Source organism: Ictidomys tridecemlineatus, chromosome 1 (assembly GCF_052094955.1).
Source record: "Ictidomys tridecemlineatus isolate mIctTri1 chromosome 1, mIctTri1.hap1, whole genome shotgun sequence".
Lineage (NCBI taxonomy): Eukaryota > Metazoa > Chordata > Mammalia > Rodentia > Sciuridae > Ictidomys > Ictidomys tridecemlineatus.
This window is the reverse complement of record NC_135477.1, coordinates 44,751,011-44,775,975: the sequence shown is the minus strand read 5'-3', so window position 1 is coordinate 44,775,975 and position 24,965 is coordinate 44,751,011. Positions and strand designations below refer to the sequence as shown.

Genomic DNA, 24,965 nt, shown 5'->3' with positions numbered 1-24,965 from the left:
GTGGCATGTGATTTGAACTCTTAGTCTCTAAAACTGTGAGCTAAATAAATCTCTTTTCTTTTTAAAGTACCCAGCCTCAAGTATTTTGCATGAAAACAGAAAATGGACGGAGACAGGTGGAGGGGGCAAGGCATCTGGGGAAGGAGCATGCAGCTTCCACGCTCTCTCTGGGTGCCCCACCTTCCAGGACCCTTCCTGTGTTTGGCTGTCCAGAGCTCTCTGATCACTGTCCTTTTGGGTTTTTAGGGAGGCTTCACTATATAGGCATGATTAATTAAATCATTGGCCATTGGCGGTCAACTTGAACTTCCCTGGAGCTTGGGGAATAAGGCTGAAGATCCCAACCCTTCAATCCCGACTTTCTGTTTTAGGGGACCAGCCCAATCCCAATGCTACCTAGAGGCTGCCAGCCAGTAGTCAACTGTATAACCTACAAAAGGGACACTTACCACTTTGAGATAACAGGAATTTGGGGAGTTGTAGGCCAAGATCAAATACTATTTCACAGTATCACAATGCCTACATAACTTAAAATGTTCAAGCAGCCAATAGTATACTTTGGATAACACTACAATTTAAGCATGTAATCCACATAAACACATTAGTATTGAGATATTATATTCTTTTTTCTCTAAGTACTAGGGCTGCTTTTTAAATTGACATATCATAATTGTACATACTTATGTGGTACAGTGTGATAATTTGAGACATGTTCACAGTGTGCAATGATCAATTTGGGTAATTAGCATTCCCATTTCCTTAAATATTTACCATTTCTTTGTGTTGGGAAACTTCTAACTCCTCTTTAAAGTTCTTTATAAAATAAATTCCCGAGAGTTATAGTTGCCCTACTGTGCTGTAGCATGTTCAACCTTAAACCTTCTAGGTAACGGTATTTTGGTTCTCATTATCCAACCTGCCTTTGTGACCAGAATTTTACTAAGTCTTTCAAATCTAGTATGTATTTTACACTTCTTGTGCATCTCAATTCATATGTTAAATTTTCAATGGTTAAAATGAAATATAGCCCTACCCAAACAATAAGTTGTTTTTAGAGGGAAAATATCTCATACTGCTTTGTTTTTTTAAAAAAATTAAATAATTAAAATTCAACCCAATTCAAAATTGGTTTCTTGGTGAGACTAACACCACTTCAAGTGCTTAGTAGGCATGTTTATAGCAAGTGGCTACCAATGTTGAATAGTTCAGGTCTATGTCCTTGCTACTCAGAGTGTGGCCCATGGACCAGGAGCATCTGTATCCCCTGGGAGCTGATTAGGAATGCTACACCAGACCTCCTGAGTCAAAATTTATATTTCAGGAAGTTCCTCAAATGATCCCTGTTTTTGCTTAGGTTTGAGAAGTCCTGGTCTAGAATTCAAGCCAAGACTTTGGGAATGTCTGAAGTCAATGATTATATTTTGCATGGACAAGGGAAGCCTCCAGGAAGCTATGATAACTGTATTCAAGTATTTCAAGACCTGTTGTGTGGAAGGTTGGGAAGCTGTGGTGCTGAGTGGGAGAGCTGGGACCACAGACAGAACTTTACAAAGCTCCCCTAGTCACATTGCAATCCTTGTAACAAAAGGACTGGATTTGGAGGCAAATCAGAAAAGCCAAGTCCAAATCTCACTTCCGTAAATCACAGAGCACTCTGAAGAAAGAATGAATTAACCTCTCTGAGCTTGCTATCTGTGAAATGGGAAAATAAAACCTTAGCATCCAGGGCTAACGTAAAGGTGACATAGGCAAGGACTGTGTCTGCTGTCTTTGCTGCAGCAAAGGTAGCTTGGCACAGATTCCACCCTCCATAACTATTTCTTTGTCAGCTGGGCAAGACTCTGACTTGGGAAGGATGGCTATTAGTGCTTTTAGCAGGGTTGTGGTTCGAGGTGACAGGTCACATTTTTCAATCCACACAAACGAACACAGCCCCTGCACTGCTTCATCCCACTGAAAGCTCGTTTTTTTATTTACAGCTTCAAATTGATCTGGATCGATCAATCCTCAAACCTTTTCATCAAGAGAGTGAAAACAGAGAAGCAGGGAGGGGTGGGGAGGGGCTCCTCTCCTTCCTCCCTCAGTGGGCGGTGCGGGGTCTCTTCCCATTATTGGGACAAAATATCACCAAAGCAGAGTATGGGGACAGGAGGGAGGGAAAGAGGGTACCTTGGCCCAAAGGAACCTTGTGCATCTCTCTGCAAAAGACCCCATCCCAGGCTTGCCACGCCACATCTGTGCTTCTGTCAAGTAAACAGAGAATATCTACTGCTCTCAGGCAGGCACTAACATTAGCCCAGTAAGGGCTCTTTGGGGACCTGGGAAAGGAGGTTCACATTTGAAAATGAACCACTGTATGTGGATTTATGGCGCTGCTTTTCCGACAGAGAGGGGGAAATATTTTTCTCTGGGAGATTAGAATTTACTAGTGGATTCAAGTGTAACTTTGGAGAGTGGCGGAGGTATTAGATGTGGCAGTATCACAGTATTGTTTTATTGGCAATTAGATTTCAAACTGGCACGAATGTATGAAAATAAGTCTCAATTATGGGCCTGTGAAGTTTCTCCACCATCTGTCAACAGTTTGCTCCTTATGCCACAACATGTGTACCTTTGGAGGGAAAATGATTTAATAGCCCAAGTGAAGAGGTACAGCTCACCAAATCGTATTGGAGTTTAGAGCCAGTGCCTGCATTTATGATTTCTGATGCAGGGAAAGCAAAATTTAAACTTGCGCATGTGTGTATGTATGTGCACACGCGTAAACACATCCTTTTTAGGGTCTCTAACTGTCCGAGATGAAATATAACTTCAAAAGCAGTGAGCCCATCTTTCCCACTTAAGGGCGGAAAAAAATCAAGTCCAGGAGGAATCGGGGACTTGTCCCGGTGATGCTGTTATGTGAGGCAAAGCTGTAGCTATAACCAACAGGACACTTGGGCAATGGGGCCGTGTTGTGCTGGGAATGTGTAGCAACTTGTTCTCAGGGAAGATGAAAGCCCTGATTTGCGGTGCTTGCCTATTTCCACAGTGTAAATACTCCCACGATGGCTGATTTCATGGTACCAGATGTCCCTGAATGTGGAGTTTGGAAGAGATGTGTGAACTCATCACCCCTGAGACATACGAGTTGGCGCCAGGGTACCATTGGTGAGGGATGTGAGGTTGCTGCTTGGAATTTGTGGCTTGCCTGTTCAGCACCTGCTCTCCCTTCTGGTATGGAGCCCTGGCCTTTCCTGAGGGTACTTGCACCTACTCTATTCTCAATCCACAGGGTCTGTGTAGGGTGACTTTGTCATGAACTCTGGGGATGGCTCAAGATCCAAAACAGGGCCCCTCAATATATAGCATCTAATTGGACTTTGATTGTTTAGAGGCAGGCTTGTGACCCAATGTGGCTCTGGGAGTCTGGTTCAGGACTCTTAGAATTACAAAGGGATAGCCTGGATCTGCTGATGGTGGCCATTTTGCCCTGTGAGAGGAGTGGCTGTCTGAGGATGGGACAGACAGAATAAAACTGAGCTGAGAGACAGAGAGGATGAACCCTGATAAAATTGTTTGCTCCTGGATCTGTCCCTGCTTCAAGCTTAGTCCCTGGACCTTCCATTTATGACAATCAGTAAATTCCTGTGTTTCTTTAGTAAGCCTTTCACTTCCAACAGAAAGGGCCCCAACTGATGGGTTTGTCTCTGGGGATTATACTACAAAGTCTCCAGAACCTTTGGGACCTACTGGCCATTCAGGATATATTTTGTATAGCCGTAAACCTGGTCTATCTTGGACAGCCTTGCTTTCACAGAACTGATCTGGTGGCCAGTATGTGGGAGATGCTCCATATATATTAGTCAAAGATCTGGAATGACAGATTTTGCTGTATAATGATGGAGTAATAAACAGCCCCCAGACTCAATGGCTTATGACAACAAAGATTTATTTCTCATTCTTATCTTTTGTTATTTATGTTGCTCTGTTTGTTTATCCTAGGATCCAGCCTGGTGGAACAGTTCCCACCTGGGACATGATATTTCTCATGGCAGAGCAAAAGAGCAAGGGCTGAACCTTGAAATGTCTCCTAAAGTTTCTGCTTAGCTAAAGTATGCGTTGCTTTTGCTCGTGTTCCATGGACCCACACAAGCCACGTGGCAGGAAGGCATACTACAGGCATTAGGCATGAGCAGAGATGGATAAGCCATGTTCTTCAGGTTTGGGGAGTGATAATGGGACCAATATAGAGGTAACTACACACTCAAACAGTACATGTGGGAATACAATTAGATATTATCTTGTGAAATAAAACGTTTGAATATACACTGACCCATCAACGATGCTCCTAGGTGTGGAAGCCAGACAGCCCTTTGTAATTGCACACGGACATGTTTGTAGAAGTACAACGCACAAATCACAACTCAAAGAATTGTAGATAGTGAGTAGATATGTAAATTGGGATGCATTTATACAAAGAAACATTCAGCAACTGAAATGAATAAGCGCCATTTGGAACAACATGGTCATGTCTTGGAAACACACCACTGAGTGAAAGAAGCAAGTCTATAGAGACCCACACGTAGCATAACTCTAGTTCTATAATTCATTCCTATACGTAAACATGGTGCACAAAACATAAAGGAATGGTGCATGAAAATGTGAAGATTTGACTCCTTTGGGAATGGAGTAGATGGATACAAGTTCCTGGTGATGATCTAACTTTTGAGTTGTGTGGAGAACTGAGAGGTGTCGTGGTAATATTACACAACTTAACTTATATGGGTAATACTTATTCTTTTGTCCTCATCAAATATTATCCAAAGATAATTAGAAAGAATACAAAGAAAATGATCTGGAAAGGAAGTCATTTAGGAACAGACAAATGTGATCCTAGAAAAGGACTCTTAGAAAAGTGGGATTCCTGGAAACAAATTTGGCAAAAGTCATTTTGTGCTGAGTCCAGGCATCTGGAATTTCAGGTGGGGGTATTAGGTATTCTGGCCACTCAAGACAGGCCCTGTGCAGTGGGCAGCTCCAATTGTTGGGTCACACACCGTACTCATCAGGGCACTTCAGAGCTGAGCTGGCTGGAGAAAGACATTGTAGTGAAGAAGTGCATTGGCTTTTGGGTTTGCCTGAAGGTGTCTTGATTTTACTGTGGCTAGAGTTGGTCCTCTCTGAATGGATGGAGAAGTCCTCATTTTGGCCTAAGAAAGATGAAAAGGCCACCCAAGAGAGTGAGTGAAGTTGGTCTTCTCTCCTGATGGCCCTTGTGTAATGCTGAGTCCTTCCTATGCAGTTGCATTCTTCTAGAAATTTCCCTGGTCTGCTTTCCCATCTAGGGACAGGAGGAGGAAACTTCATATTGGAGGTTCCACGTGTCTGTACTGCAATAATCCAAAGCAGTCCCAGGTGTCTCAGCACATTCCTGAGCAGAGCCTCTCAGGCTACTGAGGGCAGTCTGTCTTTCATGGTGATTCCTGTGGTCTCAGTGGTGTTAAGTCTATTCTCTCAAAGGGAGGGAGAGAGCAAGGAGCTTTGGGAACCCAGAGGTGAGCCAGAGTGGAGGAGGGAGCTCCCCAATCTCTGTGGGAAGGAAACAGCCTGGCCCCAGCATTCCCTGAACCCCTTTTCCCACTGGTAGGGCATATGCAAACCTTTCTTCTGTTTCTGGACGAGCATGCGTGGAGTTCCCTATATATTTAGGCCCATTTAGCTTATGTTAGTTTGGTTGTTTTTCTTGGTTCAATGCACTTAAACAAGACTAGCTTTAAGGGCTAGGTTTCTTATTTTTTATTGTTATTGTTCTAATTAGTTATATATGACAGTAGAATGCGTTTTGACACATCCTACATAAATGGAGTATAACTTCTCATTCGTCTGGTTGTCCATGATGTAGTTAAGGGCTAGTTTAAAGTGGAACTTCATCAAGGGTTCAAGAAGTGTCCCAGAGTTAGTTTTCTATTTCTCTTGACTGGTTGGCTATGCCTCCTAGTGTTGATGTCAGAGGGCTTCTCCCCTGGATTCCTGGTCCAAGGATCTGGGGTTACATTAATATCCTAAAGCTGGGGGAAAAAACACACACAAAAAAACACTCAAAAAGCTTCTTTGTCCCTAACTCCCCACCAGAAGCCCTGAGATTCATTGTTTGGGCTAGTTTGGTCACATGCCCCCTTCCTAAGCCAATCACAGTGTGGAGGAATGTGATGTATTGATTGGAAGAGCTAGGTCACATGATCCAGACCAGCTAGGAGGGATGGAATTAACTTCTCTGGAACCTTGTGGGTCTCTCAGTGGAGAATCCAAGTCCCATCAGGAATCATGAAGGGGACTTGGATGCTGAGGGGGTCATCAACATGTGGTCACTTCCTAAGTACTGAGGCTTTAGTGCATTTTTGTTATTTGAAGAAATTCTTTACACTTTAAAGATTATAATGTTTCATGGTAAATGTTGGCAGTAGATGTATTTTTTCCTTTGGTTGTTTGCCTTTTAAATTTATATTGGCTTTTGATTTGAAAAAAAAAGCTTATTTTTCACCATGGACATTTTCAGATATACACAAAAACAGAGACAATATAACGACCCACCCCATGTACCCACTATCCAGCTTTGACCCTTGTTGTATGTTGATTTTTGACTTACAGAAGTTTCAGTTTGTGCATAGTTGAATCTGAAGTGTCCCCAACTGTTTGTGTTTAGAAAGAACCCAGATAAATATTCCACTGCATTTCCTCCTTGTTTGGCTTTTGATATAATACCAGGAGGCAAGGCTGCAGTAGGATTTCCCCCCAAGTACCCAGTTTTCCTGAGTCAGTTTGTTCAAACATCCGTCCTGTTCTTGCTACCCGTGGAGCATCCTTGACTTGACAGGACATTCTCAAAGGCACCTGCACCTATTTCTGGCTACGTCTTCTGTTTTATTGACCTGCGTGTTCTCGCCCCAGCTCTGCTATTTTAATTTCGTAGATGCACACAAAATTTTCATAGCCACTGTTTAGTTCTCCATCGCTGTTTCTGTGTTATTATTTTTATTCTGTGTTATTATTATTTTCTTGCCTAACTTTATTCATCCTTCCTGATGAAGCTTAGGATCATCTTTCCAAGTTCTAAAGAGAATTCCTTTAGGAGTTTGATTAGGATTGGCTCAAGTCATGTGCTGAGTTGGAAAAATGAATGTCTTCTCATAGTCACTCCTCAAATATGGTGTGTCTCCCCATTTATTCAGGTCTTGTAAATCCCTCTGTAAAAATGGATAGTGTTGTTATCTCCTGTGAGGGTCCTTTCTGGGTTGTTTATGTGTTTTTCCGTGTTTGTGGATGGGAGAGTTAAAACTTCTCACTTTCTCTTCTATATTCATTTCCTAGGCCTTCATATTTTCTGTAATTCTGTGGTACTCTGAGAGGTTTAGACCATGCAGTGAGGGATCCACTACCCCAGTTTTTTAGAATTTATACTTGCCCTTAAATGGAATCCTCTGAGCTCCTATGTAAGAGGAAACAACCTGAGATTGACATCAAGGCAGACCTGAGCTCCTGCCCCTGACCTGTCCTTCATTAGCTGTGTGTCCTCAAGCAGGTCTTTTTGCTTCTCAGAGTCTCATTTTCCTTATTTGCAAAGGGAGGTAGATTGTTTTCTTCGTTTTTCTTTTTCTTTAGTAGTGAGGATTGAACCCAGCGGCACTTAACCACTGAGCCACATTCCCAGCCCTTTTTAAAATTTTATTTTGAGATAGAGTCTCACTAAGTTGCTGAGGCTGGCTTTGAACTTGTGATTCTCCTGTTTCAGCCTCCTGAACCACTGGATTACAGGAATGTATCCCCATGCCTGGCCCATTTTTCATCTGCTTGCTTATATAGTGTTTATTTCTAGAGTTCTTACTCTTCTCTCAGAAAATCTAAACTTCTTGGGAGTAGGGGTTTTGTCCTCCATGATTACAAAGAGGGATTCACATTACAGTGGAAGTTAGTATTGCTGGGCAGTAGCAACAGCAGAATCTAGCCAGCGGACACCACTGTAGTTCATTCAGGATTAATTTTTTGGGGGGAAGATACCAGGCTGGGATGATGATGATGATGATGATGATGATGATTTTGTACTGGGAATTGAACCCAGGGGCATTTAAACACTGAGTTACATCCACAGCCCTATTATTATTATTATTATTATTATTATTAGTTTTAAATTCTGAGCTGGGGTATTGCTAAGTGGCTTAGGGCCTTGCTAAGTTGCTGAGGCTTGCATTGAACTTGCAATCCTCTTGTTTTAGCCTCCTGAGCTGCTGAGATTACAGTCATGTACTATTGCTCCTGGCTAAATTAGAATATATTTTTACTTTTTTTTTTTTTTTGTGTGTGTGTGTTTTGTGCTGGGGATTGAACCCAGGGTCTTGTGCATTCTAGGCAAGCACCCTACCAACTGAGCTATATCCCCAGCCCTTAAAATAGAATATATTTTTGAAAATAAATAATCTAGAGTCCTTGCCTGTGTGTTTTTTTTCTTATTATTATTCTTCCTGTCCTGGAGAACTGGAGATTTGCACATGCTAGGTAAGTGCTCTATCACTGAGCTACCTCCCCAGCACTCCATCCTTTACTTTTGATCACATCTCTATAAGTTGGTGAGGCTAAACTTGAACTTTCCACCTTCCTTTCTCATCTTCCCAAGTACCTTGGAATACAGGTATGTGCCACCCTCCTGGGCTGCACTGTGGTTTTAAAATAAAATTTGAAATATGGGTAATAGTTAACAAGGCTAAAATCAGCTCACTGAGCTCTTAGCATGCGTCAGGCACCAGGTGATCACATTCAGGCATTCTCACATCACACCCCACAATTTCCTGATGAGAAGGGTATGGTCCCATCTAAGCCCAAAGAAGCTAAGAAATGAAGATCACATAGCCAGGTGTGGCATGGCTGTGATTCCACGCAAGGTGCAATGAACGAGTGCATCTTACCATCGTGCCCGAAACAGTGTCCTACCTAATGGTGCCTGAGGCCAAGGAGGTTGCAGGAGACACTGTCCCTTCCTAGGTCCTGTTTCAGCAAAACAGCCAAGCCAAAGTCATCTACTGCTGTGGGTGCCTTTCCCCCCTCCTTCCATTTTAGTACCCCCAGAACAGGACTGTGATCACTTACCAGTCACTCTGATGTTAGACTATTTGCCACTGAGCCTCTGCACCCCTGAGAAGCCTCTGCACCCCTGAGAAGAATGACAGGCTGGCATGTCATGGAGGGACTGGGTGGTGCATAGGGTACAGAGGATAGAAGAGGCACAGAGGACTGAGGCAGAGGTCTTGAAAGCTGACACCATGGTGGCAGGGAAGAGCTCTGGAGGTGGAGCCAGAGGCACCCCTGCTGGCTAGCCTTAGGACTCTGTGTAAATCTCTTAAGCTTTCTCTGTTTTCTTTTAATGAAAATGGTGACTGGACACCCCAGGCAGGCTGGAGTGATGATGAAATTGGGTGGCAGTGGCCCACTCCTGACCTACAAGCTTGGGCATGCGAGGGCAGCGTCTCTGTTGTTATTTACTCTGGAAAAAGAAATGAAGAAGAAAATAAAAATCAGAAGCGGGTTCCACCTAATGTTCCCCTGCCCCCAACTGACTTCTGGCTGGTGATAGAACCGGGGCACCATTGCTCCTGCAAGGGCGAGGGCACAGAATGAGTCTGGCCACATAGTGTTTGAGTTGCACAAATTAAGGGCCTTTCCTTGTTAAACGATGTGTTCAGGGACACACTGTGGCAGGATGACGTCAGCAATGGTGACCCCGCCTAACATTCATGCTCTTCTAGGGGCCTGGCATTATGCATTTTAGATGGATTATTTGATTCAATCCTTAGAACCATCCTATAAAATAGGCTATAAGGTAAGGCTAGAAAGATTCAGTAGTTCCCTAGGTTATGAGTCTGGGAATGGGGATTTATACCAGGAAGCCTGGAGAACTTAAGAAAGCCTCAACCCGGAGGCCCCACCTGGGATGAGTGAGGTTAGAAGCTCCGTGGCAGGGCTCCGGGTCAGTCATTGGTGGAGAGCTGCCAGACCAGACCTCTTCCTTCTGGGCAGTGGAGGATGTCCAGGTGGTGCAGGCCGGAGAGGCTGGACATGGGTTCCTGTTGGGTTGGCAGGGAGATGGCAGCAGCTGTCCTGGCTCTTGCAGATGTATTGTTGAGGGCCCTTGGGGCACCCCACCCAGGGTACTGGGAATCATGTGATATCATATCACCCATACCCCCACCCCGCCCCTCATGCTGGGGTTTGAATCCAGTGCCTTGGGCATGCTGGGCAAGCACCCTTCCACTAAGCTACATCTCCAGTTCCAATAGGGTTCTTCTTTAAGAGGAAGGAAAGGTGGCCAATGGACTGGCCCTCTGTGGTATGTGTGTGTGTGTGTGTGTGTGTGTGTGTGAGAGAGAGAGAGAGAGAGAGAGAGAGAGAGAGAGAGAGAGAGAGGGAGGGAGGGAGGGGGAGGTTGAGGTTATATGGTTGTCCGACTGTATCCAGGAGTTTTGGATCCCTAGATTCAGCCAATCTCAGATGTAAAACATTTGAAAAAAATCGCATGTGTCCTGAAGAGGCACCACCACTTCTTTTTCTTGTCATTATTCCCTAAAGAATGTCACATAATGATTATTTACACAACATTGGCATTGAATTAGGTATATAAGCCATCTAGGGAGATTTAAAAGTACACAGGAGAAGTTGCGTGGGTTATACACAAAGGCTAAGCCATTTCATAGGGAGCACTTGGGCATCTGTGGGTTTAGGTATCCCCGGGAGGGGTTCCTAGAGCAGACCCCATAGATCCTGGTGGGTGATTGTATACATACATGTGTGAATGTGTGTGATTATTTCAGTGGCCATGTGTGGGCACTTAGTATTGGTACGTGTGTGTGGATGTGTGTGAGAGAGAATATGTGTAGAGTGTATCCACGTGTGTGGGATTGTGTGTGATGTGAATATGTGTGTGATGTGAATATGTGTGTGCATTTGTGTGCAAGTGTGTGTGCCTTTGTATGTGTGCTTGTGCCTGGGTCTGTGTGGGGGCTGGGTGGGTGTGTATGTATGCTTGTGGGGTTATAGGAGTATGTTTCAGTGTGCATATGTTTCGGCTACATAATGAATGAGTGCTGTGTTAGCGTAAGCACCTGTGTGTGTATGGTTGTATATGTGTGTTTGTGTTTTTTTTGTGTGTGTGTGTGCATGCGCACACGCATGGGGAGGGCCTGGGCTGTGGAGCTGGGGGCTTTCCCTTGGCTCCTGACAGATGGTCCAGCAAATGAAGGCCCCTCTGCCACCTGCCTGCTCACCCTCCCTAGGGCTCTGCTTCCTCCCTGCAGTCCTGCTGGCGCCCCTGCGGCTGCTTCCTCCCTCTCTCCCTCCCTCCCTCCCTTTCTCCCCCCTTTTCTCCCTCCCTCCCATTTGCTCCCCTTGGTGGATGAGTGGGGAAGGTGGGGTTAGGAAAGAGCTGGCAGAAGATGGAGGGCTGGCTTGCACCCACGGTGACAGAGCTGGGAGGCAGCAGGGTTCCTAGTATTGTTCTGTTTGTGTGTGTGTATGTGTGTGTGTGTCGCTCATGTGCATGCATGCGCACATGTGTGTGTGTGTCTTGTTACCATGTCAGGAGGCAGAGCCTGGGCAGCCCTCTCCAGCGTCTGGGTTCTATCCACAGGGTGGGCAGGCAGCCCAGGGTAGCAGGGCCTGTGCTTTGCAGACAAAAATGCCAGATGGTGGGGATTTGGGGCAGAGTGGGGGGGGGGCTCCCCAGCCTGGCTGCCAAGGGCAAGGAAGCTTCTGGGGCTCTGGAGAACAGGCCTGGCCTGGGAGCTGCGCATGTGCGGTGGTGGGTTATTTTTTCCTGGGTGGGGGGAGTGTCATGTTTTTGCATCTTTCAGGATCTATTTCCCTTTGGATTTCTATCAGCTTGTTACAAACTTTGGTCATAAAGCTCTAGATATGTTGATGTAAGGAGAGTACATGTTCCTGCAAGGAAGCCAAAGCAGTTTTTAAAACAGAAAATATTTATTGACGCATTATAAAAGCAGCACCAAATAAGACAGACTCTCAGCCTGGGTGTTTGGGTGACGAGAAGCCCCTGGCGCTGCGAAGGCTGGTTCTGTTTCTTTTGGGAACGGGTTTTGCCTCCTGCTGGTCGGGGTTGTCTCATCTTGGTTCCCCCCTGGATGCCACCGTGGAGGGAGCTTGCTGACCCGGCTGGATCCACGCACACTTGGGGGCTGTGAAGCTTGCTGAGTGCCCAGGACCAGGTGGGTGTCAGGCCAGCTCTGTCCTTCAACCCAGCCAGTGCTGAGCCTCTGCCTTGGTGGAGAAACCCCAGGGCCTTTGTCCTCTCCAGAATGAACACGTGTGAACACACAACCGTGTGCAGAGACCAAAGGCACTTCCCGCCCCCCCGCTTATTGGCAAAGGGAGAAAAACGAAGGAGGAGTGATTTCATGTGAGCGATGTGTTTCCTCTGCGTGAGGGAGCGTGGGTGCTTCATTAGGAGCCTTGGGAACAATGGGCGGGAGCAAGAAGCTGTCTGGGAAACAGGTGGCTGTCTTCACAGCCTCAAAGATACAGCCAAGTCCCTGCCTCTGTCCTTGGCTCCCTGTGCCCGGAGTGGAGGCAGTTGTCACCAGGCCCTGAGACCTTTGATGGCTTTATGTTGAACATGGTCCAAATCCCTCTACGGGGCCATCCAGGCCACAAACCTTCACCTCCCCTGCACCCCCTTTTGGTGGCTCATCCATCACTATAATCTTCCTAACTGGCTCCAGGCTTTAAATGCCATTTTCTTTCTTTTTTTTTTTTTTTTCAAAGCAGAAAACGCATCGACGAGTTATAGCAGCAGCACCAAGTGAAGCAGAAAGCGAGACGGGTCATCACTCACGCCGCGTCCTCTGTGGGATGGTTCCTCTGGTCCCTCCTCCGTCCACATCCCCTCGCTCCTGGATCAGCTAACGCCACCCCCTCCTTTCCTTCTCTGTGCTCCTCCCTTGTCTTCTGGGCTAAAGTCACCTCATGTGTTTCCTATTGGAAATGCCTGCTTTCTCTCCTTGAGGCCGGAGGAGACTCCTTGGGTCCTTCTGGTCACCCCACCACCTAGCACAGGTCCTGGCCTGAGGGAGACACGGTGTTTGCTGAGCGATTAAAACAAAAACTCAAGCACGAGCTTCCTTTTGGGACATGTAGCACCGGGCACAGATGTTATGATCCTCAGCTTGGAAACCAGCGTAGATCTGTGTGTCAGTGTGGTCACATTGTCACCACCACCACCACCACCAGTGTTATTAGCAGGTGTGTGTGTGTGTGTGTGGGTGGGTGTGTGTAGCTGCATGTGAGATAGTGCAGGTCTGTTCACAGATGTCAGGGCTGCATGTGAAAAGTGAAGAGGCAAGTTTCACTCAGGAAATAAGAGACCTGGAACCCAAAGACTTCAGCCATCCATCCTCCTCCCACAGGTTCATCTTCTGCCGTTTTTCTCCTCAAACATGACCTGATGACTACCATCTTGTGTGTGGCCTCTCCCCTCGTATGTTAGGTTTCCATTGCTGTGACAAAATACCCAAGATAAACAACTTAAAAAGAGGAAATGTTGGCCCTGCTGCTCTGAGCCTATGTTGGCACAGTACATCATGGCGGGAGCCATGGGGTGGAGAGGAGGTCTGTTCACCTCATGGTAGCTGGGAAGAAAACAGAGAGAGACAGAGCAGGGTGAGGTCCTAAGATAACCTCCAAGGACATGTCCCCAATGACTTAATTTCCTTCCACTAGGCCCCACCTCCTAAAAGTTCCCATGGCCTCCCAATAGTGCCACAAGCTGGTTGATGAAGTCTTTAACCTATGGGCCCTTGGGGGACGTTCAAGATTCAAGCCGTAATATTCTCTGGTGGAATACATTTCTGTTCCAGTGGGAATGAGATAGAGGCCAATGGTTGTGGTCTGAGCACATGCCGAGGACCAAGACAGAGAGACGGCAGAGGCAGGAGGCTTCCCGTCTGAACTCGCATCCTGGAGAGGAGACGCGGACGCAGACACCGACGTAGCTAATGCTTCACGGACGACAAGAGCAGCTTTGCTCTCAGAGCCCAGGGGAGAGAGACGGTCATGGTGGACAATTCTCATTCCTAGGGCTCAGATGGCCCCTACTCCATAAAGTCCCTTTTGATTTTCCCAAGAGCAAGATTTGGGGAGGGCGTCTCATGGAGTGAACGATGCGTGCCAAGGCACAGAGCCTCATGGGGAGTGATTTGATGTAGCTGGCATGGGTGCTTGGTATGTGTAACTGGTGTGTGTGTGTGTGTGTGTGTGTGTGTGTGTGTGTGTGTGAGAATGTGAGCTACGGAGAGGGGATAATGGCAGATGAGGCCTGAAGAAGGCAGGTGGCTCGTGTCATACAGAACACTGATGACCACGTTAAGAACCTTGAACTCAACCTTTGCACAAAGCAATGGGAGCCACTGCCGGACTTTACACAGATCTGCAGTTTAGAAAGTCTCTTCTGGTGTCTGTGTGAAGTTCTGGGCTGAGCAGAGGTGGAGATCAGGTGCTCAGAGGGAGGCATGTCTGGAAGGTCGAGTCGCTAGAACTTGGTGTACATTTGGATGTGTGAACAGGGGAGTGGGTCACCTAGGATGCGTTCAAGTAGAAGACACAGAAACCTTGAGACTGTGGGTGGCTCACACACATAGTGCTCATTTTCTCATGTACTAATACATCTGAGCACAGAAGGTGGCAGGCAGTGGTTCAACTACAGAGTCCTGTTTTTGATTGTTGTCACAAGAGAGCTGCTGGGACTCTGGTCATCTCATCTACATCCAAGAGAGAAATAATAGGAAGGCAAAGCCAATTCCATTAGTTTTTTTTTTTTTGAATCAGAATAACCAACTAAATGGTCAGAATTATCCCCATAGTCTTCCTAGGCCTCGTTGGCCAGGTCTGGATTGCATGGCTTTTCCTCGCTGCAAGGGAGGCAGGGAATGTGAGGAATGAGGTGTTAAGATTGGTTCAGAACAATTTCAGTTTATTTCCGCTGGCTGGGCACACTGCCAAAAGCAAACCAGGGATCTGTTAGCTGAGAAGTGGAGAGTTGCTCTAATAGAAGGGAACGGATCCTGGGAAATCTCTGCTTTAGTCAGCTTTTTCAGAAGACTTGATAAGAGCAATTTGAGGAGGAAAAATTTAGAGGTCTTAGTCCATGGATGGCTGGATCTGTTGCTTAGGGGCTGAGTTAAGGCAGGACATCAAGGTAGGACAGTGTGATGGAGGAAAGCAGCTCAGGACATGTGTGTGTGTGTGTGTGTGTGTGTGAGAGAGAGAGAGAGAGAGAGAGAGAGAGAGAGAGAGAGAGAGAGAGAGAGAGAGAGAGAGAGCGAGAGAGCACACTATTTAACAAGGTAAAAATATAAACCCCAAAGTCACACACCCCCAGGGACCCACCTCCTCTAGTCACACCCTACCTGCCTACAGTGACCACTGGTTAATCCCTATAGGGGACAAATGCACTGATTAGGTTAAGGCTCTCATAACCAGTCATTTTACCTCTGAACCTTCTTGCATTGCCTCGCACCCGAGCTTTTGGGAGACACCTCCCATGGACACCTAGACTCTTATCTACCTCTCTTTGGATTATTGCAGCATCCAATAGCATTGGTCTCAGTAAGTGTGAGCCTAGGGTCAATGTCGGCTACAGATTTTGGTCTTGTTGTCTGGAGGTGGCATTTAATCACCTAAATGCTGGGGACATGGTGGGTGCTGGGGGTGGAGAGGATGACTTCATTCTTAGACATGTAACTTAGATGTCACCTTGATCACTCTGCCTGTTAAGATCTGGATATGATTTCTTTGAACCTAGTGCTCCTTGGACTTTGAATGCATTTATTAAAAGCAAATGTGACTCTAAAAGAGTTTTAAAAATTCCTGAGTGGCTCCTGGTTGTCTCTGGTCCCGAGGGCCTGCTGAATTAGTTCAGTGATGGCGGAGGGGTCTCGCATGAGCTTTTTCTGTCTACAGATATGGGAGACAGATGTAGAATTCAGCCCTTTTCCTGTTACTCTCCACACACACACACACACACACACACACACACACACACACACACACACACACAGTCTTCTCAAGGCATTTGTGTGTATAGGTGTCTTCACTGAACATTTATAAGGAAGGAGTGATTGATGTTGCCAAAACACTTCTTTTCTTCCTCTTTCCCTCCCTCCCTTCCCTCCTTCCCCTCTCTCCCTCCCTCTGTGTTTTATTTTCTTCTTTTCTCCCTTCTTTCTTCTCCCTATTTCTACTACTTAGGTTCTATTCTTCCAGTATGTTCCTTGCGCCTCCCCTCTCTGCTCTCTCTCTCTCTCTCTCCTCAATACTTCCCATCTCTTGGGAAGAACACATGCTCTGTCTCCAGTTGTGCCCTTGTGGCATTCTGATGACGTAAAGGGACTTGGGTCACACTTAGCTGTTAGCTTGCTGTTAGATGAATACTGTCCTGGCCTGGCTCCAAACTAAGCCCCGGGCCTCCACTGCACACCTGGACATGGGATGGGCAATGTGTGGGCTCACCTGCTTCCGGCTGTCACTCCCCTACCTCCAGGCTGTGTCCGCTGGTGGAGGGAGGAGAGTCTTTTGTGACTTATTGAGGTACAGATGGGCTGAATTTGGGGAGACCGTGGAAGTTACATCCGCCTTCTTCCCCCTCACCAGTTAACTCCCTGGAGGGATCACACAGTGTTGAGAGATGGCCCCTCCTGCTGGGTCTGCTATCAGGGAAGTGGCAGGGAGCAAGTCTCCTCCTCACTAGGGGGTGGGGTGGGGGTGGGAAGAGCACCACAAATCTCATGGAAAATAAAAAGGTCAAACGGTATTAATTCATCTGCACGACTCACTGGGCTTAAAAAGCACAACCTGAAATGGCCTTGTGATTGAGACAAGATGCTTCATTAATCTCGGCCCTCTCATTTGGAGTAGAGAGAGTGGAGACGGATAGCTGACATCTCATCATCTCACCAGTGGAAAATAAACCTGCAGACTCTAGGCTGGTTAGCAGAGAAGTCACAGAGAGGACAGAAGGAGCGAGCAGGCCCGAGAGAGGAGGGGAGACTCGGGGTCCTAATAGTGGTAGTGTGGGAAGGTGGTGTGTGTGAGCCCTTTGCAAGAAATGCTGTCTATTATTTTAATATTGTAAATCATGCTAGAGACAGTCATGGGAGGCCTCAAAGTGAGAGCACTGGTCTGATGGTCAGAAATACTAGGTTTATGTCTGGTTCCTTAATTACCTGCCAGGTGATTTGAACAGATTGTTACCTCTTTCTGCATCTTGCTTTTTGCCTCTGTAAATGCAGGGAGGGTTTTGGGGAGGTACTTGAGGATTTCCCAGGCTTCTCTTAGTGTTAGGATTCTTGGCTCTTTATTGAGTCCTGTGGCAGAGACTTCCTGATCTAGGCATATGGCCTGGGGTTTAAGGCAATGCCTCTGCCTCCATGGAGCAGCCATAGCTGCTCATGGGGATAAACAGACCCAAAAGCCCCACCTCTGATCATGGCTGCATTAGGGATCAAACCTTCAACACATGAGCCTTTGGGGGTCACTCTAGAGCCACTCCATACAACATCTTTGTAAGTGGGTGTGGGAGGATTGTGAGAGGCTTCCTGGAAGAAATGAGCCTTCGGGTGTGGGTCAGGCTTTGATAGGCAGAGGTAACAGAGGCAGTGTCTTTCTCCAAGTTGGATCAAATATTTATCTTGGGGCCCAAGGAGAACCATGATTTCTTGGATGTGGGTGGAATGAGGACTGGCTGGCACAGGTTTCTGAGCAGCACTAAACCTTGTTTCTCCCTGCCTGGGAGGCCAGCCTAGGTAACCATTCCTGGATAATTGAGAGGTTTCTCCTGGTTGTTTACCCATACAGTGACTCTGGGACAGCTATGTGACTACTCTGAACCTCCTTTTCACATCCGTAGAATGATGATAATAGCACAGGTAGGCAGGTAGGTAGAGAGCTGGGATTAAATGACTTAGTACCTTGTAGTGCTTAGACTTGTCCTGGCATGTGATGGGAGCGCAATAAACATTAGCTGCTATATTATTGTTGTGACTGATGACAACGTGGCTGAGAATTTCCTGTTCCCAGGTACTGTGCATTGCATCCTAATAAAAATTAGCAAGTCTAATAACCCTACAAGAAAAGTATCATTATCATTCCTATTTTGTAGAAACCAGAGACAAGGAGAGGTTATGGAGGTCACACAGGTATTGAGGCGTGGAGCGGTGATTTGATCCCAGGCACCTAGACTCTTATCTACCTCTCTTTGGATTATTATTATTATTTAATTTTCAGAAATACAGCAGCAGGTGCAATGGAACACTGGGAGAAGAGGGGTGAGCACAGGAATCACTTGGAGTTCATTTCCATTTTCAACCAACCTTGGTGAACCCAGGAGGAGATGTTGGGCCCGGGGAGGAGCGATATTAAATGCCTGCCTTAGTGGAAAGTTACTGTGTAGGTATGAGATCAGGCAGAATGGCCCAGACTGGGATTGGATATAGGGTGTCAAAAATGCAGCAGTATGTTCTGATTGATGAATTGGGAGCAGATCAGAGGCCAGCTTCTGTCTGTGAGGATCCATCTGTCCAGCTTTTGGGAGGTGGTAAGCAAAAGTGACTCTCGGTTACTTCTCATTACAAGGTTCTGGCTTCAGACCTCTAGAGTTGTGCAGCCCTGGGAGAGCTCCTAGATCCATGTTTCTGTGGACTCTTCAGTGGAACATGAGTCCTAGGAGCGGTTTTCCTTCAAAGAGTTTCAGGATCAAACAAGCCCTGTAAACTGCAACCCTGGCCTACAGCTGAAGCTGTGAGGGGCCCGCCGGTGCCTTGTGGGCCTTACAATGCTTGTGGCTGGGCTCGATTTTCAGCTGCCTCTGTTGGAGTGTTTTCTGCAGATGCTTGGTGGTGCTGGAAGCTTAACAACACTCCTTCCCACCTCTACAAGGGCAGCCTCCACCAATGACTAGAAGGTGCAGGTGTATACAACTTTCTCCCTCCAAGGCTGGAATAAATCTATGGCTTATATTCCCACCATTGCCCACTGCGGGAGTAAGCTCGAGTTGCCCACAGAGACAACTTTCTTGATAACCATTTTCTTTTTTTTTATGAGACTAAGGATGGAACCTAAGGGGACTTTGCCACTGAGCTACATCCCTGGCCCTTTTTATTTTTTGAGACAGGGTCTTGCTAAGGTGCGGAGGCTGGTTTTTAATGTGCATTATCCTGCCTCAGTATCCTGAGTTGCTGGGATAGAGATGTGTGCCACTCCTGGCTGATAATTCTTTTTTTTTTTTTTTGTACCAGGGATTGAACCCAGGGGTGCTGAGCTACATTCCCAGCCTTTTTATTTTTAAATATTTTTAATTTAGAGACAGGTCTCATTAAGTTGCTTAGGTCCTTCCTATGTTGCTGAGACTGGCTTTGAATTTGAGATCCTCCTGCTTCAGCCTCTGGAACTCCTGGGATTACAGGCAGGTTACCACCATGCCTGGTTGATAATTTTTTTTTTATGGCTACTTTCTCTTCTTGGTTTCTATCCTCCTTTTCCCCACCAAAATTTTCTGGGATCACCTTCCAGATAGGCTACTTGTACTCAAATCTTTGGATCATAGCTTTGTTTTTTTTGGGGGGGGGTAATTAAGCCAAGATACCAGCTCTTAGAGATTCCTTCAATACATTAAAGTGTTAAAGAAGTGTGACTGAGGAAGTCTTGGTCAATTAAGGCTGTTGTAACAGTATAACACAGATTTGATGGCTTAAATGACAGACCTTATTTCTTGGAGTTCTGGAGGTTAGAAGTCTGAGATTGGGATGCCAGCATAGTAGGGGTGGTTCTGATGCGGGCCTCCTCTTCCTGGTTCTAAGATGGCCATTATTACTGTGCCCATACCTGGCAGTGACAGAGAGAGGGTGGAAGCAATTTCTCTCCAGCCTCCTCTTAAAGAGGGCATCCAACTGGGGGCAGTGGTGCATCCCTGTAATCCCAGTGGCTTGGGAGCCTGAGGCAGGAGGATCTCAAGTTAGAAGCCAGCCTTAGTAACTTAGCAAGGCTCTGAGCAACTTGGTGAGACCTTGTCTTAAAATAAAAATAAAAAGGGGCTGGGGATGTGGCTCAGTGGTTAATCACTCCTGGGTTCAATATCTGGTACCAAAAACAAACAAACAAACAAACAAACAAAAAAACAACAAAAAAAGCAAGAAAACAAACAAAACAAAAAACCGGGCATCCATCCTACCTTGAAGGCTCCACCTTCTGACCTAAGCACCTACCAGAGGCCCCATCTCCAAACACCATTATATTAGGCAACAAGGTTGCATTCATTGTATGTATGTTTGGGGGGACACAGATATTCAATTGCAGCATGAGGACAGGGCTTCTCAATCTTGCTCAGGTCCCACTGTGGGACTCAGAATTCAATCCTACCTTGCTGCGGACAATGGCGTTTTCTGAGGCCCAACAACGGAAGCAAGTAGCTGAGCCCACGGTGGGTGGAGGGGGTCCTCACATGCCCTCCTGACACAGGTGCACTCTCAACCACCCAGCTCTTTGTCCTCCTCATTCGGGATCTGCACAAAATGATATTGACTCGGGAAGAGCTGATATAGGTGTGTGAAAATCCCAAGGAAGTTGAAGAGGATCTCACAAATACATGGGATGGCTTATTCTGATGGCGGACGGTGGCATGAAACATCGGGACCCTATGCTCACTCTCTTGGGTCTGAGCCCTCCACTGCAGGGAGAGAGGGGCCGGAATGTTTTCAACCCTCCAAATTGACTCCTCCTCCTCCTCCCCTCCATCCCACCCACCCCTGGTCTGAAATATCAGCCCCGAGGAAAGTTAGAGACGGCTGGACCAGGGCCTGCATTCATCTTGGAATGCATTATTGTCGTATTGCCATAGTCACCGGAGACAGCCAGGGAGATAACCAGATGTTCCAGCATCCCCTCCCCACTCTCGCCCGCTCGCTCCATCTTCTTTGTAAATTGAATTTAAAGGCCCGTTTCTTAGCAACAGCGGCAGACAGTGGTTACAAAGTCCTCCTTGGCCATTTAGGTGCCCGGCATTTCAGTAAGCAGATGGACCGCTCGGTAGCAGAAATCCAGAAATCCAGGGCTACAGTTTTAGCAGAGAGGGTCCCCAAAGGACTCTGTGGGAGGCAAGAGGGCAGCTAGAGTCATTCTTGGCTCCCAGGCACACATGGCCCGTGAGACTGGCTGGGTTTCGCTGGGCTGCAGGGCTGAATGCAGCTGTCCCAGCCCCGTCCTGGATTGTGTGGCGGCATGACGGGAGCCCTTGATGCACTCTTAGGAAGCTTAGTTCTGGCCCTGGCCACACTGTGGTACTACCTTGGTCAAGCCGTTGAACTTTTCTAAGCCTCAGCTTGGAGGTTGTTAGCTCTACCTGCCTTGCCCTGGTGAGGGACAGAAGAGATGAGGGAGGATGGGAGTTCTTCAAGAGGCCCCGGGAATGGTGACAATGACAAGGTTTAGGAATCTTTCTCTGGCCTGTAATGCTCCCCTGCCACCCCAAGAAAGCTTTTGCTGGGCCCTGGGAGAGGTAGGATAGCCCTCCCCGGGTTAGGCCTGGAGGATGTCTCCAGCTACGTGGACAAAGTTACAGGGTGGAACGTATCTTCGTGGGAAGGGGAAGAGAAAGCCTTTCTGTAACGATGGGGGTCACACCGGAGTTCACGCTTGGGAATCACAGAAAGGCAGAATATTGGGCGTGAAGGGCCTGTGAGGCCTTTTATCCGACTATCCTCTGATGCTTGAATCCTTGGCTGCTGAGTTGGAAAACCATTGGCTCCTAGGTTGGATGGGGCCCTCACAGTACTTTTTAATAGGTTGAATTAGTTGCTGGGAGTTGCGAATTAGAGGACTTCACATGAAAGTCATGGTTTCCAGCTCCTTTGAGTAATCTGAAGGAGCCGTTTGCACATTGTTCAAGTGTAACTTTTCTATATTTTTTTCCTTCTGTTGCGCGGCATTTGGTGTTACATCTAAGAACCCATTGCCCAAGTGAAGCTCACGAAGACTGACCCCATGTTTTCTCATTGGAGTTTATGGTTTTAGCCCTTCTATTTCAGTTGTTGATCTGAGTTAATTTTTATATATTAATTGGGGGAGGGGTCCAATTTCATCCCTGACATGTGTTTATCCCGTTGTTCCAGTATTTGTGGAAGAGACTATTCTTTCCTCATTTAATGGTCTTGGCATTCATATTGAAAAATCGATTGGCCGTGGATAGATGACTTTACTTTTTGGACTCTCAGGTCTCTTCCATTGGTCTCTGTTTATGATATCACAATGCTCTTTTGATCACTGTAGCTTTGTAGTAAGTTTTGAAATTGGGAAGCGTGAGTCCCACAACTTCCTTGGGATTTTCACACACCTATATCAGCTCTTCTCGAGTTAATATCATTTTGTTCTTTTTACCATTGTCTCGACTGCTTGGTACCCTACTGCTGTGACTCGAATATGATTTGTGCCCTCTGAAACTCGTTGATATTTGATTGCTATTGTGTTGGCATGGGGAGGGGGGGTCTTCAAGAGGTGATTAGGTCATTAAGAGGGATTAATGCCTTGCTCACAGGATTGGGTTAATTACCTCGAGAGCAGGCTATCATAGTATTAGGCTATCCCTTGTTTCCTTTTGTGGGCTCGTCTGCTCTTTTGCCATGTTATTATGATGCAGTATGGCACTCTCTCCCAGAAGCTGAATGCTCTTGAACTTCCAAGCCTCCAGAATTGTGAGCTGAATAAGCTTATTTATAAATTACCTAGTCTCAGGGAATTTATAGCAACAGAAAATGAGCTAAGACACCCTGGCATTTCCATATGAATCTGTGGGTTGGCTTATCTAAGGCTTTTGGGATTATGATAGGTTTGCAATTGAGTCTTTGTCTCTCTTTCTTCTAAATATTAAGCAATACTCTGATTGACTTCTTGGTGCATCACGTTCTTATTAACCACTCTTACATATCAGAGATCAGAAAACATTTTCTGTAAAGGGCCAGAAAGCAAATAAATCTGGTTTTGGACCACGGGATCTTAAGTAGTCATATAGGAGTCCGACCCCTCCCCCACACTGTGGCAGCACCTTCCAGGAGCCACCCCAGCAATACCGTCACCTCCTGTCGTGTCAGATCCTGTGACAGGAGGAGTTCCCCTGCATCAGCACACTTTTCCTTATCCAGCTTTCTATTCTGCTTTCCCCTGGATCCAGCACCTTCACCATCGCCTTCCATATTTGCCCTCCTGGTATATGCTGGTTCGAGTTAGCCTGCTTTTACCCCTTCTGTATAACCCCTCTCTTCTGTTAGCAGGTTGGATACTTGCCCTGTGAAACCATGCTTCATTCTGGGCCTACTCCGGCTCTGGTGCCAGGGAGGGAGGTGGGGCACATCCTAAAAAGGGCCAGCACTGTGCACTAAGGTACCTGCCTCATTGAGACCTCCACGGAGACAAGCTCAAACATTTTTACCTGTCCCAGGGGCTTCAGTGGGATTGGGGATTCAAGGAGTCCCATCATTTATGTTTAGATATTTCTGTTCCAAAATTCAGGGTTTCATTTCCTCCTTTCAGGACCTCGACCTGCCATATGAAAATTGCCAGGGCTGAGAAGGCAACTTTCTCTAAAGTCCTACTACTTGTATGATCATGTCCTGTGGCTGTTAAACTGAAGGAGATGAGGGTCTCTTCCAATGCCATTGAAGGTGCTCTTTTCCTCTCACAGTTGCTTTATACTGACGATTGTTCCAAGCTGGTCATTTTCTCTTTTCAAAGCTTCCATCGTCCAGTAACAGCCACCCAGTCTGATAGTCCTTGTTCTTGCTCGTTTCTCCATATCTCTCAGATACTGCCCAAACCTGTGCATCTTTGTTGACCTGTCGCCCATCCTGCCACCACAGGAGAAAGTCTTAGCAACTGCACGGCTCGGGGATGCTCTGGAGATGCAGTCTCTACCTCCCTCCAGGCTCCCGAGGGACCCTCCTCAGAATCCCACTCTTCCATTTGCTTCTGAGGACCACCCAGGTACCAAGAGTCTTAGGTTGGGACTGCTACATCTGAGAAACAGTTCAGGGATCTATCGAGGGAGAGCTCTTTGAAGAAAACTGGCAGGGAAGGAAGTCAATTCGGATAGCAGAGAGGATGGGGCTGAGCAAGTCAGAGTCTAGGAGTGGCCTAATCCCTGGTGGTGTGCTCGAGAGCACCAATCACACTGCCAAATCTTCCCCTGAAGCCCAGGGCTGGACTTTTGTGCCCTTCTATCAGGTAGGCAGCAGCTGTGGGTGTCCTAGGAGGGAAGGGTGACCTCCCTGGAAGAGTGATCCTTGTCGGTCAAGAGCAATTCTCTGGAGAAGGGGCAGCTGTGAATTGTTATCAGCCAGTGGGCACCACAGCTGGAGGGTGGGTGGACATGGTGAGCAGGGAGCCTTGGTCTCAGGGATGGCACAGAGGATGGCACATTCTCCAACAGCGAACAGCAAAGTTTCAGCAAGGCTGGGGTGCACAGAATTAGCATTCTCGTGGTGCTTGGCCTTGGACCAGCTGGTTAGCAGGAGAGGTGGTGGAAATGGTCAGGGTTTGCATATATATATATATATGCTTTGTTGAAGTCTAATTGAAGCTACACATGAAGAGCACGATTCAATAAGTTTCAACCTACATATATATCTATGACATCACCACAATAATCAAGATAATGAATATTTTCATCATCTCCAAAGCTTTCCTTGTGCCCCTTTGTAACCCTCCCAACTGCTCATTCTCACTCTACCTTGTCTCCTCCATGCCCCTCTTGGTCCCAGGCAGCCACTCATCTCTTTTCTGTTACTTTTGGCGAATTCACGCTTTCTTGAATTCTGTGTGGATGGTCCTGGCAGTGAGCCCTTGCCCACTTCCTTCACTCAGCATCATTCCCTTGGGAGTCATTCACG

The 24,965-nt window shown here is 46.7% G+C and overlaps 1 protein-coding gene and 1 long non-coding RNA gene across 4 annotated transcripts in view; both read left to right on the top strand.

Annotated features, from left to right (window-relative positions):
* The window catches only part of Rps24 (ribosomal protein S24), a 462,172-nt gene that overhangs the window by 68,756 nt on the left and 368,451 nt on the right, over positions 1–24,965 (top strand). The window lies entirely within an intron of this gene.
* On the top strand, positions 11,403–15,894 carry LOC110598206 (uncharacterized). Its single transcript, XR_013434873.1, has 4 exons — positions 11,403–12,248; positions 12,338–12,439; positions 12,808–13,281; positions 13,896–15,894. It is a non-coding gene; the product is annotated as an uncharacterized LOC110598206 (long non-coding RNA).